At 34.1% G+C, this 20,041-nt stretch overlaps 1 pseudogene; it reads right to left on the bottom strand.

The window, feature by feature from the left end:
• Positions 1–88: 88 nt before the first annotated feature.
• LOC149533281 (putative UPF0481 protein At3g02645) lies at positions 89–19,061 on the bottom strand (annotated as a pseudogene).
• Positions 19,062–20,041: the final 980 nt, after the last annotated feature.

The raw sequence follows: 20,041 nt of genomic DNA, 5'->3' as shown, positions 1-20,041 counted from the left end.
TGCCTTTTTCTCCTTGTGTGATGTTCGAGAAGGGATAACCATTAAAACATATGCTATTGAAGCCAGATAAATGTTTGGCAAAGATATCTCATACTTGTCCATTGTCTTCCAACTCCAGTTTCAAGATCATTTGTAAAACACAGAAAGGAACCTGATTTTTCAGCTTCAAAATGTCAAAATTTGTCATCTTTTTATGTTACCACCTCTCTGGAAGTGGAAAATAAGGCTAGAATTTAATAAGTCCATTTAAAGAAACTCAAGAATAAAGCATGCATCTATGATCATCATCCAAGCAAGAGTATCATCATCCCATTCGCTTGCTCAGTCTTCATAGGAATCTCTAATATCTTCAATCCACTCCATGACCACTTTCTCTACCTCATGCATGCCAATTTGAAGCCTTTGCAAGGTTTTATTGAGGGCTTGGAGTTTGTATTTGTCCATTGTAGTCAGTTGCTAGTCTTTCTTGTGATGGTAAGGTCCAAGAAACACAACTAGAGGGTCATAAGCACCTCATTTGGCTTTCTTGATGAATTCAAGCACCTAATATATGGACACATAAACTAACATTTTTAGCTTTTTGTTCTTTGAGCTTAGATCCTTATATGCATTCTTAACTTGTTCAATCCATTTTTTAGGTTCATTATTCCACTGTAAGATAGGTTTCCCTTCTCTTTCTCGGACTGTACAATTTATCTTATCTTGACCATGATTTATTTTACCCTTCAACACACACACTTCAACATGGTCTTTATTTGCAGATTCATCCTAGAATGAACATTGGATTGTTCATCCGAAAATTAGCCAGCAAGGTGACCTGTTGCCTTTTATCCAAAGAGATTTTGCTTGTTAGATATCTTCATATTTGAGGTGTTGAGCAACCAGACCCTCTAAGAATGAAGGATTTAAGAAATGAAATTAATCTATATGATTATGCAGATTAATCTAGAATGAGAAATGCATTCTAATCTAAGAATAGTTAAAGGAAACTAGATTAATCATATGCATATTATGCTAAATGAAATTAAGCTAAGGATGCAAATGTATGTAAAATATGAGCAAACGTGAGTATGAATTCCAGCAGCAATTTGATGCAAATTCAAAATTCATCCTCTCTAAAATGAAGAGATGAGGGTCTCTTAAATAGACTTTCCTGGAATCCATCAACGATTGAGATTGATTTCAATCAACGGTCAGGATTAAAGGTGAAGTTAAGTCATAAAGGAAGATTCCCAAATTAAAGAGAGTTAACCGATTTAATTTGAGTAGAATAAGGAGTTAATTGATTTAATTTGAGTAGAATAAGGAGTTAACTGATTTAATTTGAGTAGAATAGGGAGTTAACTGATTTAATTCCTTTTTTATCAATAGTGAACTGGGAATTTCTCTTTCTAAACTGAAGAAGGATTTTGGAGAGATACTTAATTTAATAAAATGAGATATGCTCTCATAAATATATTTCCTATTTAATTAAATAATTTCATTTAATTAATTAGAGACACTTTCTTATTTAATTAAATAACTAGATTTACTTAATTAGCAATTACTCATATTTAATTAAATAACTTTGTTTAATTAATTAAAGAATAGCCTTCCATTTAATTAAATAATTACATTTAATTAATCAAGATAGGCATATTTATTAAATTAAATAAATTTAATCCCATAGTACATTAGTCTTAGGAGACAATTTAATTTAATAAAGTATAAATACTTTTAAATTAAATTATAATTAAATCAAGTAGGTTTAATGCGACTAATATGAGTATGTACTATAGGAATTAAATAAGAAATGTGATGAATGCAGATTAGGGTCTTATGCATCTGACAACTACGTCAAATAACAAGTTAGATCAAGAATGTGTCTAATGAAATAGGACTTTAGCAATGATCAAAATAGACCAGAATTGGTATCATGACAATGACCTAATTTTGGGGTATTACATTTTGCCCCTCTTTGAATGAATGTGCAAGCAACACGTTCAATTCAAAGAAAATCAAAAAGTATGATGCACAAATCAAAAAAGAAAAAGAAAAGAGAGTGGTTCCAAAATTGATTTTACGAAGACCAATTGATGAGCTTTTAAGGACTATCTCTAGAATAGAGCTTAATCCCAAGGAATCCAAGCAGAATTCCTAGGTACCCGAATTGAAACATATAAGCTTTTAAGGATCATCTCTAGCATGAAACTTAATCCTAAGGAATCCAGGTAGAACACCTAGATGCCTAAGTTGATAAGATCTAATTATGAGTCATAGAATCATCCCCAGAACAAGGCTTGATCCTCAATGTTAGATTGTGGTGACTAATCAGGAAAGTACTGTACATACTTCATAAATAGTGGGGTCCAGGGCATCGCCCCAAATTTTTTTTTTTTGGGAAGTAGCCGACATGGTAGCCGACATATTATGGCCGACATATGGCCGACATGTTATAACCCTAAAGCGGTTTAATACTTGTATAAAAAGGGCTTAGGGTTGGGTATTTTTTGATATGTGGTGATACGAAATTGGTTCTTGCAGCGGTATTGAGCTGTAAGGGATTACAGATTGTAATCAGGTTGTAATCACTGGATTGTAATAAGATCGGACTTGCTGTTTGGTGGACGTAGCCCAGGGATTGGGTGAACCACGTTAAATCTTGGTGCCTTGTGTTCATTTTTGTGTGTTCTATTATTTTCTGTTATTGGTTATATTTGCATGTAGTTTTTTTTAATTTCTGTCCGTGGTTTATCCTAACACTCAAGAGTTGAGGTTTAGATTGTCCCGATACCTATCCATTAGACTTAGATCAAAAATGTTATAAGATGTGATCAAATGATGAAAATATGAAGTAGATGACAAGGATGCCAGAAAGAGGAGGACAAGATGCCCTGAGTAATGAGATGCCCCAAGTGAGAAGGACATAAAATGCGAACCAGATGCCCCAAGCCATGAGACTCAAAATGAGTTGAAATTTAGTTCAATGATGTAATCATCCTGCCCCCTCAAGAGCAAAATTGAAAGATGACACACCAGAAGTATGATGTAAGGAGAGTGATGAAAGATACAGAAGAAATCCAAGGTTTAGTAGAATATAGAAGAGATTAGAATGATCAGAAGAAATATAAAGAGATTAGAACGATCTGAAGAAATATAAAGAGATCAGAATGATCTTGAAGAAATATGAAGAGATCAGAATGATCTTGAAGAAAATAAAGAGATTAGAACAATTTGAAAAAATTTGGAGAGATCAAAATGATCTAAAGAAATATAAAGAGATCAGAATGATCTAAAGAAATATAAAGAGATTAGAATGATCTGAAGAAATATAAAGAGATCAAAATGATCTAAAGAAATATGAAGAGATCAGAATGATCAAAAGAAATTTGGAGGTTGATCTAAAGTGATTTCGAGATTCAAAAGAGAAAGTTTGAGTTGAAAAGATTCCAAGAATTGCAAAGTATCAGAAATATTTGGATTGCACAAAAAATTTTAAAATGCATTTTGAGCCACTTAAGTATGTCAGATTTTGAATTCGATCCCGAAAAATGGGTTAAGAGCAACCAAAGTAGCCAAGAGGGTGATTAATCAATCATTTGAGTAGTTCGTGAAAGAACATGATACTTTGAAGAGATTAGAAATCCCTCATCAGAGAAGGTGAAATTAGATTTGCAATTGAATCGCATGCTTATGCAAGTGAAGTATGCAATGCAAGACTATGTTAAATGCAACCCTATGTCTAGTTATCGAGCCTAGATATTTAATCATCACTGGATATAGAACAAAACTCATAGGTCATACAATTCCCACTAACATTGCAATCATGCAAATATGAATATAACATACATTATTGGTTTGTCGGGATTAAATGTAAGCATTCGAGGCACAAGAAGTTAGAATGACCAGAACATTTGTCCCTTTTAATGTAGCAAGTTAACATAAGCATCAAAGCATAGACGCTAGGATGACCTAAATGTTGCTTGCATAATAGACACACCAAACACATGAGAGATCCATCTTATGCTAAGTACTCAGTATTTATACTATCCACAATGACCCTTGCGTTCGTAACTAGAGACAGAAGTGTGCTAGATATACTCGCAATGACCCATACGTTCAGTTAATAGGACGAGTATCAGTATGTACTATAGCATGAAGAGTTCACTCCAACAAACAAGGATAACAACCAATGTCATTGATGTATCTATATAAAAGAAGTCGACGTACACATGGCCATCCAATACGAGATGGAGGCTCTTATAGTGGACAACCCTTTTATAGGAACATATCAACTTGTTGGAACTAAACCACAGACAAAAAGCCAAGAAAAGATCATGCCCCCAGTCATTACTTCTCTAGTCAAAGATGACATCATCGAGTTGCTCGAGTAGATATGATGAAGCAAAAATAAAGCAAACAAAGAAAAAGCTCAACATATCCAAACAAGTATATCATTTTTGAGTTCAATGTTTTGGGATTGATGTCAAGTGTCAATGTCCAGAATACATTTGAAAAAAATCTCTTCAATAGGGTGACAATAGTAGGCAGATGCAGTCAGAATGACTGGTGACTAAGGTCAAAGAGGAATCTTCACGATGAAGAACCTAAGAAGGATTGAGCGATAGTAGGCAGACATTGCCAGGATGACTGGTGACTGATGCAAGAGAGATCTTCCATAAAGGAATCTAGAGACATGAACTTAGCAACAGTAGGCAGACACAGTTGAAACAACTGGTGACTATTGCAAAAGAGATTCTATGAGGAGAATCTTGAAGAGAGTGTCACTGGCGATAGTAGGCAGATGTAGTGAGGACCACTGGTGACTGTTATAAAGGAGGTTCTTTGAGGAGAATCTCAAGAATAGTGACACTACCAATAGTAGGTAGATGCAGTGAGAACCATTGGTGACTGTCGCAAAGGAGATTTTATGAGGAGAATCTCAAAAATAGTGACACTAGCGATAGTAGGCAGACGTAGTGAGAACCACTGGTGACTTTCGCAAAGGAGATTCTATGAGGAGAATCTCAAAAAGAGAGTGACATCCAACGACAGTAGGTAGATGCAGTGAGGACCACTGGTGACTGTCACGAAGGAGATTCTATGAAGAGAATCTCAAAAAGAGTGACACTAGTGATAGTAGGCAGACATAGTGAGGACCACTAGTGACTGTCATGAAGGAGATTCTATGAGGAGAATCTCAAAAATAGTGACACTAGCAATAGTAGGCAGACGCAGTGAGAACCACTAGTGACTATTGTGAAGGAGATTCTATGAGGAGAATCTCAAAAATAGTGACACTAGCGACAATAGGCAGATGTAGTGAGGACCACTGGTGACTATCGCAAAGGAGATTCTATGAGGAGAATCTCAAAAGGAGTGACATTAAGGGGGAATACCCCCAAGCTATAACAAGACTCAATCCATGTATACATGAGCAAGAAAATAGGAAAGAGAAAGCATGAAAGTGACTGTATCGAATAGCCAGAAGATGCGCTGCAAGATGGAGCATTGGGAACAAGAGGCACCTATTTACCAGGTTTTCACCTTCTTGGCAAGATTTTTCTTTTTTTGCTACCATGATGCTTGTTTCCAAGTTTTCACTAATGGCACTTTTCTTGTTTTTCAATTTTTTTGTATTTTTGATTTTTTCACTTTTTTTGGTGTTACCAAGGCGGCTATTGCTAGGTTTTCACTAGGGTAACAATTTTTTTTAAGACTTTTTCTAATTTTTAGATTTTTCAAAATTTTTAGAACTTTGTCAGAGATTACTAGCTCTCAAGAAGGATTACCTTTATTTTGTTCTAGTTTCTAGCAAGGTGTAGGACAATATGTAGTAGCAAGCTAGTGGATAAGTGGAGATGGATAGGCAAGGAGTATGAAGCAGTGAATGTTACCCTCAAGGAAAGTCTTCACAAGATTACCCAAGCTAGGGAAAAGGATAACAATATAAGTTCATGGTGTAATGAAGGGTATCATGTAAGTAATCAAAGAAAATGACCATGTCAAGAGGTTACTAAGAACTCAGTTTTCTTCTTTCTTCAATTGATCAAGACCAAAGGGTTAACTGAATAGGACAAAAAAATTTGTTATGGAGGTTATGAGTGAATGAATTTAGGAATGAGGACATCTGAAGGATAAGAAAGATCATGATAGGATGTCATGGATGGAAGAATTACGCATGATGCCTATTTGCCAAGTTTTCATCATGGTACTTGTCCAAGGTACTACAAGAAGTGGTTTTCACCATAGGAAGGATTTTTTTTCTTTACTTTTGCTACCAAGGCGCATGTTTCTAGGTTTTCACCAAGGCACTTTTTCTTTATTTTTTTATTTTTTTCTTCTTTTTGGATTTTTAGAGTTTTTAGAAAGAATTCAAACCTTTCTCAAGTTATATAGCATGCCTATAAGAAAGATAAGTTATGATAAGCCAAGGCCATAGCAAGGTACGCTCAAAGATGTTGATAAGGTAATAGAATGGAAATGATAGGAAAATGAGAGGTAGATGGACGATAAGGTTGTTATTTTTGAAAGACTAAAACAAGAAAGGATGGAAAGTAGGCATAAGATTTAGACAATCTCATGAGGTTGGATGAGATATTAGGAAAAATCAACATTGACACACACCTTCAAGGGTAGTGAAATGATGGAGGAAATATGGATGAAATAGATTGAGGCTTAGATATATGAGGTAGCAAAGCCATTTTGGAGAGGGGTGGAGTAGAAGGTTTTGAAACCTTTTTAGGAAGATGTTGGGAAGGAGATGGAGTGGAAACCTTTGGAAGCTTGAATGTCAACTTTGATTTGTTTTCAATATTCAAGTCCTTCAAAAGAGACTTGGGAATCCATATAGATTTTTATTTTTCATTAGATGCTTTGGAATGCATTTCTTCAATAATAGATTTAAGAACCCATACTTTCTTTGGTTGAGCTCTTTGAATAGTGGACCTTTGTGGTCTCTTTTTTTTTTTTTTTCTTCTTGACATTCACATGTCGATTAGGGGAGACATAGTGAACTTTTGAGGATGGATTCATGCACTTGTGTTTGAGTTGATCATCCAAATTTCTTCCAAAGGACTTGGGATTTATGCATGAATGAGGCCAATATGACTAGTTTAGATGGAAAGGTGGATGTGAAGAGTTCAAGTATGTGTATCTTTGTTGATCTTGGGGTAGGGTAGGAGGAACATGTAATGGGCTAAGAGTGGAAGTAGGAGATAGAGGAACATAAGGTCCCAATATGGATGGAAAACTTGAAGGTTTTAGCTTAGATGGATAAGGACCAAGAATAGATTTAGAAGATGTAAATGGATAGTGAATAGGGATATCAGCATCCTTACAGTGAGCAACATGACCTAGGCCATCAATAGATTTATCAGTAATTGTTATAGGAGTAATACCTCTGACAAGAGTATTTAAAGCTTGAGCATAGTTTGGAAGTGAATGTAGTGAGGTAGAATAAGAGAGCGAGGGAACACTTTTCTCTTCAAAAGGAATTTTAGGTAACATAGGAAAAGTATCCTTCTCTTGGTCTTTTATAATCTCCTTAAGGATGGTGGAAGGAATATCTTGATCTTGCTTAGTAGAGGTGGATGACATGGGAAATGGAGGACTATGTGACTCTTGAGATGGAGGCACAAGATCTTGGAAGACTTGAAAGTGAATGAAGGAATCTTGGTCTTGATCAACACTTGTTTCTTCATCATTTAAGTAGTCCTCTTGACATGAAACCAAATCCAAGGATGAGGGAGTATCTGAATCTGTATTTGAATATATTTCTAGGGTCTCCATAATAGGCTCTTGAAGGGACAATGGAGGAATAGTTGGATTGGGGATAATAGGAGGAGCAACACATGGAGGTTTTAGATCTTTTCTTTTTGTAGTATGGGAGAGGTTTGCAGCTAAGTCAAGATTAGCTTGAGTTTCCTTTAAAGGTAGTCCTTGAGGGTACACATAGTCAACTGGGGGAGTAGTGAGTTCTTTTGGTGAATATGTGTCGGAAAGATTGGACAATTTAGAAGGTGGATGTATGTTGGAGGAAGTAGAAGTTGTGTTTGAACCATTACTAGACATGGTTTCATGAGGTTGATCCTTCTTGAGATTAGAATCTTTAGTAGTTGAGAGCTTAGATTTTTGAATTATGCCATTGTCAAAGAGATCTTGGATCTTGTTTTTTAGCTCCTTACAATGGGAAGTTTTATGTAAATTATGTCTATGATAGACACAATAGTTACTCATAAAGGAAACTCTTACCAAAGTGACCTTAGGTAACACAATGAGTTTCTTTTGAAGAAGTTCTTCCAAAGTTGATTCATAAGATCTTTCCAAAGGTGTGAAATCACGTTTTGGTTTAGGTTCTCAAGGTTTTTCTTCAAAGACATTTCTAGATTTGTTGGGTATATGTGAGGTGTTCTCAGATGTCTTGGATTCAAGATCACAAGAATGTGATTTTTGGTTGTCATAGGAGGAAGAGAAATTTTCTCTCAAGGAGAATTTGTTTGATGATGTTTCATCTTCCTCCAATCTTTGAAGTTGAGCACTCATTGATTGGATTTTTTTCTTCATGTTTGTAATAAGTAGCTCTTCTTCCTCACTAGGAACATTAGATTTAGTGCATTTGTTGTTAGCCATTTTGATGTACTATGTTTCAAGTAGTGATAGCCAAGTTTTAGAACATAAGTCAAGTTGCCATAGTCATAGACAATGAATAAAAGCAAAAGCTTAGACAAGGACCACACTAGAATGTAGTCTTAGAAAAGCAAGATAAGAGTGCAGTATACTAAGGTATGAATAGTCTGATTTGAAGGCTAGAATAGCCAAAGATTATGACTATCATGACATAGAGTACAAAAAGCACTAAAGGACAAGAGCAAGACAACCTAGAGACAAGACTAGTTAAAGTATGGATCGCAAATCATTAGCTAAGCGGGATGCCACTATTTGGGACTATTTGCAAACAAAGAAAATAAATGGACACAGAAAAAGATAGCATGTAGGCCGCAGATAGCTAAAGCAAACCCAAATTGGTAATGGTGACACAAGATCTCACGCGAAAAACCTTTACAGGCCGCGTGAAGAAGTTTTACAAATTGCATGAAGAAGTTTTCTGGCTCGCGCGAAGGTCAGTGACAGTAGTTTAATTTTGCACAAAGAAGTTCACAGGGCCATGTGACGACTCAGGATAGTAGTTTAATTTTGCGTGAGAACAAAATGATTTTGCGCGAGGACCAGATGATTTCGTGTGAGACCAAAATGATTTCACGCGAGAAGACAGACTAGTTTTACAACAGCAACTAATTTTGACAAATTTTGGATCATTTCAGTAACCAGGCAGATAAACAAGCACGTAGAATAGCAAGCAGGTAATTTCAAGCATGTCTGAAAACAATGAGCAAGGGAAAAAGCAACCTTGCACATGAACAATCAAGTGACTTAGTTTGTGCTAATCCCTAGGAGAGCTATTTGTGTATGTTTTCAAAGAGTTTTGCAATCATTGCACACATTCTTAGAAAGTGAAAAGTTTGGCCTCTCTAAGGTTTTTAGTAATGTTTTGACTCTGTAACTTTTATGACTCACAGGGGTGACCTCCAATCCCAGCGCACTGAGGTTTCAACATAGTCTGAGAACTTAATCTTGAAGAGCTACTGGAGAGATCTGACAACCCACAATGAACCATACCCGTGGAGATTTCTTCCACAAGGACATTTATATAGTGGTTGTCACTACCACGTCAAAAATGGCTATTACCACTCGAGGTTTCATCAATGCAATTTTCCCTGTAAAGGGATTGTTTGCTATGGTTAACCCTCTCTAAAGGTGACAAAATCACAATAGTGTACCACAAGGGGACTTAGCTTCCAGATTCAAGGTCTTGACACCTTTTCACTTTTAGCCCAATCAAAGCAAACAGATTAATTCGACACACTAAACTAAGAGTATCTCTTAAAGATCTATGATATCAACTCCCAGTGATCTATCAACCTTTCTGGAGAAAGGATGCCACAATCAAAAAGTTGAAGATTCATCTATCTACAAGATGCTCAAAGTATCCTCCCCACCTACAAGGAATCTGTCATAGAGAGGAGTTTCACTAGGAACCCACTCTCTCAAGATCCACGAATAGTGTTCATGGGGCCTAATTACTATGTGTGTATAGATGTTAATTCTTGAAAGAAAATCTATCCAAAAGTAGTCAAAGAGCACAAGGTGGTACACTTAACACTTTACCTAATGCGAGTTGAGTCCAAAGATGTGGAAAATTTAACCCCTCACACAGGCCAAAACGAGTCCACAACTCAGAAACTAGTGAGTTCTAGAAAGCAAAAAAGGGTTGCCTAGTGGAGCATTTAATGCTTCTTTCCTATATACCCCTCCCCTTTAACGTGGTGCTGATCTTCCAACCATAGGGTGAAATGAGGGGTCGGCGAATTAGCAAGTCCAATTAGCCAAGATAGCTGATTAGATCTGTCACTAGTAACTAAGCCTGCTAGATAAAAACTAATGGAGATCACAACCTAGTATCAAATTATGCATGTGTTGTAAAATGAAAACATGGAAAGAAACACACACAAGCTTGACATGAGAGATGTTTGTTTTAGATCCAAATGAATTGTTATCAGCTGCGCAACATTACTAGTGATCCTCGCAACGCGCTTAGTAGATTTTACCTAATTTTTAACAATTCTTATGCTGTTTTCGAAGCTAGCAAAAGCGAGATGCATTTTTATTTTAATTTTGGTTTTTTTGTCATATTTGGATATAAAAACACATAAATTTTTTATTAAAAATATAATTATGATCCAAAAAATCTGAAATTTTTATTGTAGTCTCAAAAAAGTGTCCCAAATTGGCTATAAAAATTTTAGATCAAAATGTTGATATTTATCTGATAAATTAATTTTTTTATGAAAAACCATAAAAGAATTAATAAAAATATATTTTAAATCTGAAAACTCTGAATTTTTTATTAAAATATCAAGACATAATCCTAAACTTTTAGTAAAAATTTTAGATTTTAATTTTATGATTTTTTGTGTACATTAATTTTTCAATGAAACAACTATTAACGAATTACTAAAATCCAATTTTGATCCAAAAATTGTACAATTTTTACTGTACATGCCAAACATTGTCACAAATTTTTTGAAAAAAAATCAGATCAAAACTTGTTATTTTACTAGCTCAAATAATTTTCCTATGACAAAATCATTAAAAAAAATATAAAATAAAGCTTTAATCAAAAAAATCTGGAATTTTGCATGTGATTTTTCCCTATTGTCTAGAACCTTTAGTAAAAATTTTAGACCAAAATTCATCAAGTTGATCTACTTAAAAATCATAGAAAGGATAAAAAAAAAGAATTTTGATCAATTTTTTTAAAAAAAATTTAGAACATGAGAAGGAAGAAAAAGAAGAAGAAGAAGAGAAATAGAAGAAGATTAAGAGGATAAGAGGAAGAGGTTTCTCAAATGCTCATTTTCTCATCATTGTTGGATGCCTTCTCGAAATGTCTTCAAACCTGCAACAAGTCAAATCTACAAAACAAGATATAAACAAAAAACTAAAATGCAAAACAAAAAGAATGAGGCCAAAAAATTGATTTCTTAGCCCCACGGTGGGTGCCAGAAATGTATGTGTGAATATGTGGCCTTTTCTAACACACACACACTTCAACATGGTCTTTATTTGTGGATTCATCCTGGAATGAACATTGGATTGTTCATCCGAAAATCAGCTGGCAAGGTGACCTATTGCCTTCTATCTAAAGGGATTTTGCTTGTTAGATATCCTCAGATTTGAGGTGTTAAGCAACCAGACCTTGTAAGAATGAAGGATTTAAGAAATGAAATTAATCTATATGATTATGCAGATTAATCTAGAATGAGAAATACATTCTAATCTAAGTATAAGTAAAGGAAACTAGATTAATCATATGCATATTATGCTAAATGAAATTAAGCTAAGGATGCAAATGTATGTAAAATATGAGCAAATGTGAGCAAATGTGAGTATGAATTCCAGCAGCAGTTTGATGCAAATTCAAAATTCGTCCTCTCTAAAATGAAGAGATGAGGGTCACTTAAATAGACTTTCCTGGAATCCATCAACAGTTAAGATTAATTTCAATCAACGGTCAGGATTAAAGGTGAAATTCAGTCATAAAGGAAGATTTCCAAATTAAAGGGAGTTAACAGATTTAATTTGAGTAGAATAATGAGTTAACTAATTTAATTTGAGTAGAATAAGGAGTTAACTGATTTAATTCCTTTTTGATCAACAGTGAATTGAGAATTTCTCTTTTTGAACTAAAGAAGGATTTTGGAGAGATATTTAATTTAATAAAATGAGATATGCTCTCATAAATATATTTCCTATTTAATTAAATAATTTCATTTAACTAATTAGAGACACTTTCTTATTTAATTAAATAACTATATTTAATTAATTAGGAATTACTCCTATTTAATTAAATAACTTTGTTTAATTAATTAAAGAATAGCCTTCCATTTAATTAAATAATTTTCTTTAATTAATTAGAAATACCTTTCCCATTTAATTAAATAATTACATTTAATTAATCAAGATAGGCGTATTTATTAAATTAAGTAAATTTAATCCCATAGTGCATTAGTCTTAGGAGATAATTTAATTTAATAAAGTATAAATACTTTTAAATTAAATTATAATTAAATCAAGTAGGTTTAATGTGACTAATATGAGTACGTACTATAGGAATTAAATATGAAATATGATGAATGCAGATTAGGGTCTTCTACATTTGACAACTAAGTCAAGTAGCGAGTTAGATCAAGAATGTGTCTAATGAAATAGGACTTTAGCAATGATCAAAATAGACCAGAATTGGTATCATGGCAATGAGCCAATTTTGGGGTATTACAGCAACAACATAATATTGCTTCTCTAAAGGTACCACCAACTCCTTTAGGGAAAGGACATGCTCTTTCTACATGAGCATTGTCTTCTATAACTACTTGGATTCTTGATTTCAGAGCTTTACATCATATGAAACACACTTGATTTGGTTACCTAACTTTCTCAGAGTGCTAAGATTGAAGTTGGTGATTCTACACATCTTTTAGTCATGGGCTCATGAACTATCTCTTTAGAAGGTTGTTCATTATAAGATATTCTCTTGGTTCCTACCATTTCTACAAACCTCCTATCCATTTTTCAATTTTTTTATTTTGACTCTAGAAAGATAGTTGAGTTCTCATGACCTAAGGTGGTTATTCAAGATCTCCATGATCTTGACTTAGTTCTTGGTACTAGGAGTGTTGATCTATAGTCTCACTTATATCAGTTGTATGGCTTTGAGAGCTTTGACTCTATAGGTGTTCCTATAATTGCTCATGTAAACACAATGATAAAACTTTGGCATGAGTATTTTGGCCATGTCAGCTATAGATATCTACAACAAATGACTACATAGGAGCTAGTGACTAGGTTACCTTTGATCTCTTGTACTGACGATGTGTGTTAAGGTTATGCACTTGGAAAATATCATAGAGATCCATTTCCAATAGGTAGATCCACATGTGCTAAGGCACCATTAGAGTTGATACACAATGATCTTATGTCATTTCCCACTCCATCTTTTTTAGGTGCTCAATATGTGCTCACCTTCATAGATGACTTCTCTAGATACACATGGGTGTACTTTTTGAAGTACAAGTTTGATGTCTTTGATTCATTTTGAATCTTTAAGACATTTGTGGAGAAGTAGTCTAGTCTTGCTATTAGGTGTATACACACTAACAATGGGGGGAATATATGAATTAATCTTTCAAATTTTTTTGCATTAAGCATGGTTTACAACATTAGTTCATAGCTCCTCACACCCCTTAATAGAAAAGGGGTTGTAGAGAGAAAGAACAAAACATTAAGGGAGATAGCCAATTGTATGATTTAGTCTTGAATTATGATTTCTTCCTTTTTAGTTGAAGCTATCAATTGTGCCAACTATGTTTTGAATCAGATGCCTCACAAGGCATTATGATACTTGACTACTAAGGAATCTTGGCCTCATGTCAAGACAAATGCTTCTATGTTCCACATTTTTTGCTAGTGAGGCTTGGGTATTTATTCTAGATGCTTAGCAAAAAGACATGGAGAAGAAGAGCTAACCATTCATCTTTGTTGGCTTTTGTGAGGATGTGAAGGTATATAGGTTGTTTGATCCTAATTCCAGAGATGTCTTGTTTTGGTGAGATGTTCAGTTTGATGAGTGTTATCCTCAAATGGACCCCCAATCACCAACTTCTTCCTTACTACTATTTACTTCCTCCACTCCTCCATAGGATTATGCATCCTCTAAGGAAGATCTTGATGTTGATCCTCCTTCACCAACTCTCTTAGTTGTTTAGCAAGTGCCCAAGTGGGCTTGTGATACTTTTGATGCAACCAAACCTCTAGTAGGTGATCCTACTAATACTCATCGCACTTGTTCTTAGACTACAATTACTAGTTGCTTGAGTCATGCCATTTCAAATGATCCATATAGTTTTTCATAGGCAATAGGGCACTTAGAGTTGGATAGGGCTATAGATGAGGAGTACTCTTCCTTGATGAAGAACTACACATGGGATCTTTATCCTCTTCGTAAAGGAAGAAAGTTGGTTTGGGGCCAATGGGTGTACCATACCAAGTATGTTGCAAATTATTCTATTGATAGTTATAAGGTATGTCTTGTTGCAAAGGGTCTTTCATAGGTTGAGGATATTGATTACTTCAAGACCTTTGCCTTTGTTGCCAAGATGAATTCTATTCACCTTGGACTCTCTCTTGTGGTTTCAAAGGGTTTGTTAGTTTATCAAATGGACCTTAAGAGTGCCTTTTTGCATGGAGGTCTTCATGAATATATCTATATGGAGTAGCCTCATAGTTTTATGTAGGACTCTTCATTAGTATGGTGGCTTCATAGGTCTTTATATGGTCTTAAACAAGCCACTTGGGCTTGGTATGATAAGATGGATTCCCTCTTTCTTGCTCCATAATTTACTCAGTCTCATTCTAATTGTATAATTTATAGTCAGTGTCATAGGTCTAAATTATTGATACTTGTTCTTTATGTAGATGATCACATCATTACATGTAGCTTAGCCTCCAGCTTAGTCTCCATGATATAGAGTGTTCAAAAAGCATTAAGAGCAGTTTGAGATGATAGACCTTGCACTTTTACACTATTTTTTTGGCCTATAGGTTGCTTAGTCTTCAGATGAGATAGCCATAATCTAATAGAAGTATAATCTTCGTATGCTTTAGGGATTTAGGATGCTTGATTATAAGCCTGCTCCCACAACTTTTTATTTAGGTGTTGTTTTATCTACCACTTGCACTACTCACATAGTGGATTCCATTTTAAAGAGATAGCTTGTGGGTAGTTTTTTTTAGCTCACACACACACACACACACACACACACACACACACACACATGTCTTGATATTTCCTTTGTTTTTGGACTTGTTTTAAGATTCTCCCATTATGCACATGAGATATTTTGGAAAGCTTCCAAACATATCTTGAGATACATTCAGGGTAAAACATGTTATGGCATTCACTATACATTAGGGGATCCTTGTATTGTTGGTTACATAGACTCATATTGGGCTAGTGATATTGATGATTGTAGGTCTACTTCTAGATTTTTCTTCTATCTTGGTTTTGGCCCTATCACATGGCCTTACAAGAAGCATCATTCTCACACATTATCAACTACAGAGGTAGAGTACAAGGCAATTGTATTGCCTAGTCAGGAGGTTTTATGGCTTCAACAGTTGATGATAGAGTTTGGATTTCCTCCTAATAGTCTCACCCTTTTGTGGTGTGATAATCAGAGTTCTATACACATTTCCTGTAACCTAGTTTAGCATTAGTGAACCAAGCACGTTGAGCTTCACATACACTTCATCAAGCATCTGATTTAGGATGACACTTGGAGCTTGGAGTACATTCCTATTGTTGAGGAAGTTGTAGACATCTTTAGTAAATATTTTGCATCCCCATAGTATCTTTAGCTACATTCTATACTTGAGGTGAAGGAAATTTTCCTTGGGGGGTTTGAGTGATGAGCCTTTTCTTCCTTATTTTCTTGCTATCTCTTTTTAGAGTAGAGTTTTTCCCACTAGGTTTTTCCTATTTCTCTATTTCATAGAGATTTGGTAGTGATTGGGTGCCTCATCAAGCCTTGTTGTCAGGACCCAAGTTTATTTTTTGCATTTCATTATATTTTCCTTGCTCTTTCTACATTGTTTCTCATCTTAAGTGGGGGTGTTAGAGTAGAAACAAATCCCTAAAAATCCTAGTAGGAACAAAGGAAAATGTAAGCATCTGATTGCAGAGTTGGGTGAAGCAAAATGAAATTTGTGAAAAGAAATAAGAAGAATGTAAATTAGAAAGAAATGATGACTAAATTTGAAGGTACTAGGAGGACAGTGAGAGAAATTACTCTCGTGGGTGAGTTGAATTTTTTTTTAGACCTTTTAGTATGTGCCCTTCCCCTATTTCTATCCATTTAGGATAAGGTCAAAGAATTATGCAGAAGAAGGAAGATGTGTCTACAAAAAAGGTTGACTCTAGTGAGAATGAGGATGAATTTGATAAAGAAGCCCCATGCTTCAATTTATTTGAAAAGAATATAACCCATGATATGTTTATTTCTTATGAGAATTTTCCACTAAAAGGTTCCCTTAAAGAAACATAAGACACGAATGAGGAAAATAGGGAAATGAATTTCATTGTCACCAACCTTGTGGATATGAATGAGGTCAATGTGAAATAGCTGGAAGATGATCTAAAAGTAGTGGACATTCAACATTTTGTAGGTGTTTTACAAAAGAAAAAGGCAATCTCCATGTGTACCTTAAGAATGGAACAATTGACCTTTAACTCCATAAAAAATATCAATATAAATTATAGAGACATAGATGCTAAAATGGAGCAAATTGTGAATAAGATGAATGAGGGACTTGAGAATGAAGGTGTTGGACATAACATGGAGAAGAACAATCTATTGTATAGTTTGGTGAATAGAATTGTGAACCTAGAAAATACTACTAGTAGCATGTTTAAAAATTACCAGAAACTCTTGGAGGTGACGGTGGAGAGCATGAACAATATTATAGGTAATGTTGATTTGAACATGGACAAGATTATGGTGTTACACCTAGATGGCCCTAAGGTACTAGATGAGTCTCCTAGTAAAAAGGAACGAAATCAACAATGAGAAAGATAAAAGGCTAAGAATGAAGAGCTTAACAAAGAGGATGTCAAAGTTGTTTTGGCAATGATCAGGGAAATGCAGAGGGAGATGACTATTGAGCCAACTTAAAGTTTGGTTAGTTCTAGTCTAGCTTACTGATATTTTTTGTCTTTCTAAATCTAAGGGTTAGGTCTACAGATTTCTTTTGTTTCTATTCTTTGTTGAATTCTAGTGATGTTTTTGTGGTGGGTTGTTGGATATTTAGGGGTGCTAGTTTTTATTTTTAGTACTGTTTCAATTGATAAACTATTTTATTATTATTTTGTAATGATTGTTGGGGTTTTGGCCTCCCTGTAAAAAAACCTATTTTAACCCATAAAAAAAAAACTTGTTATCATAATATATTAAGTAATGGTTAACATCTATTATGTCATCCCTAAATTTCCAATTTGTTTAATTGACAATTGAATTCAGTGCCTTAGCTAAAATATCCAATCTCCTATACTCTACTTATATAATAATAAACTACTTCCTAATTATTCAATCATAAGTTATGCCAAATATACTTGATTTTTTAGAAAACATAAGTGTATTATATGTATTATAGATTCTATCATATCCCAAAATTATAGCCATCCATTTACATCCAGTGAATCTTGATGATGCAAACTATATGACTATTTCTTGTTATTTTATTTTTATACGTAGCTAGTTTCTTCACTTATCATGTATCAAAGCTCCATCTTCATTATGAGTGAACTTAACCATATATAGTGTTTATGTTAATGAAAACATCACACTACTTACCTTAACCAACTTTCCAACAATAAGATGTAACCATTTATGGTAGTCCTTTTAAGTTGGTAAGATGGTTGATGATATAAAAATGACATTGGAGAAATGAAATTTGAATGATTGGTTATAAATTAAAGAAAGTGATGAAATTTAAATTATAATTATGTTTTTTTAATGGAAAAATGAAAATTCAAGCATATGAGTGATTGTTGGAATTAACAAGTGGGAAGATTTACTTCTGAGAGGGGAGGTGAATTAGAAGTAACTAACTTTAACCTTTTTAAATTCTTTTAATTGAAATCATCACATGCATTTAATTCTTCTAATAAACATGAAAGTAATGACATGCATGAAAATAGACAACACACAAATTCGGTAACACAGAAAGCCTCCAAGAATGAGAAGGTAAAATTGGGGTGGGGATGACACCCACAAAATATCATTGTAGCAATTCGTAACTATTCAAGATTACAATGTTTGACAACTTCCAATGGTCAACCCTATGAAAGGCCTATCTTGTTAAAGACTTTAGACTTTGTCAAAAGTGACTTGGTTAAAGGATTTCACTACCCTGCTAAAAGTAGACCTAGTTAGAGGACTTTAGTACATTCACTTGGAATGCCACCCTATTAAAGGATTTACAAATGGCTGCCAGGCCAACCTAAGTCCATAGGATTTCCATTATCTAATACAATTGCTAGAGAGTATTAGAAAGTCTTTGACCTGATAGCTTTGCAATCTCCAATTGTTGATTCCAAATCCTTGTTATGCTTTGACTAACCTAATCCTTGCTTGATCTAATATGTCACTCTTTGAAGTTCTGATACTCTATTCTTGATCAACTGAGTGCTGCAATGTTGCTCTATTCTTCGAAGACTTTTCACACTTCTCTCTGAATTTTGCTATAGTTCACCCATACACTTCATTCATCCATGCATACAATGGGGTTTCATCCTCCTTTTAAAGATTTTGAAGACTTAGGGTTAGGTCTGAATCTATGATCCATATTCATTCTTCATTTCTTGCTTAACTCATGCACTTTTCTTATCGGTTGCATACCTTTTCCATTTTTCTTATTGGCTGCATGCTAATTCATATGTAATGCAAAAGATTCAATCTTATCATTAATATCCTTCAAGATTCATCTATGTTGACTCAAAAATGGTTTACATAGGTGTTTGTGTGATTACAAACAACTATGTCCAACTTGTGTTTCTCGACTCTTGTTACCTTTGATGCTTGGCACTTGATCATTCTGTTACATGGCACTTGTTGTAGTTATATCTGGCTCGGCACTTGAACTTACTCGACATCAACTATTTACTTGGCATCAACTATTTACTCAGCATCAACTATTTACTCAGCATCAACTGTTTACTTGACATCATTTGTTTACTCGACATCAACTATTTACTTGACATGTGTTACTAGCTTGGCATGAACTTAGTAAATATCTTAAGTGTGTTGACATGAAATAGTCAAAACTAGTCTTAGATTCAACAATCTCCCCCTTTGGTATATCAAAGTCTAATGTCTTCAAGTAAACTATGCATACAGTTTGACATATATACACAACTTTAAAACTTCTCAAAATTCTGTAAAATATATATATATATATATATATATATATATATATATATATATATATATATATATATATATATATATATATATATATATATATATATATATATATATATATATATATATATATATATATATATATATATATATATATATATATATATATATATATATATATATATACCTAATTTTTTTTATAACTCCCCCTGAGCTAATGTGCCATTTCTATTTCTGTAACCAAAATTCTTGTGCTATATGTGTCTCATGTTGATGTATCTGATACTCTTTGCCTTTGTTTCTATATCTATGTATCCTATACTCTGTATTTGTGTTACCTTCCATTCTTATTTACAAATCCCCCAAAACATTATATCTCCCACTTAATTATTTATCCCCCTTAACTATATCTCCCCCTTTTTGATACTTATGTCAAAGGGGTCTAAGGATTAAGATCATATTTTTCC

Source organism: Cupressus sempervirens, chromosome 10 (assembly GCF_028749045.1).
Source record: "Cupressus sempervirens isolate cs-2001-9-10 chromosome 10, ASM2874904v1, whole genome shotgun sequence".
NCBI classification, from domain to species: Eukaryota; Viridiplantae; Streptophyta; class Pinopsida; order Cupressales; family Cupressaceae; genus Cupressus; species Cupressus sempervirens.
The sequence above is the reverse complement of the archived record's forward strand: the minus strand, read 5'-3'. Positions and strand labels throughout refer to the sequence as shown.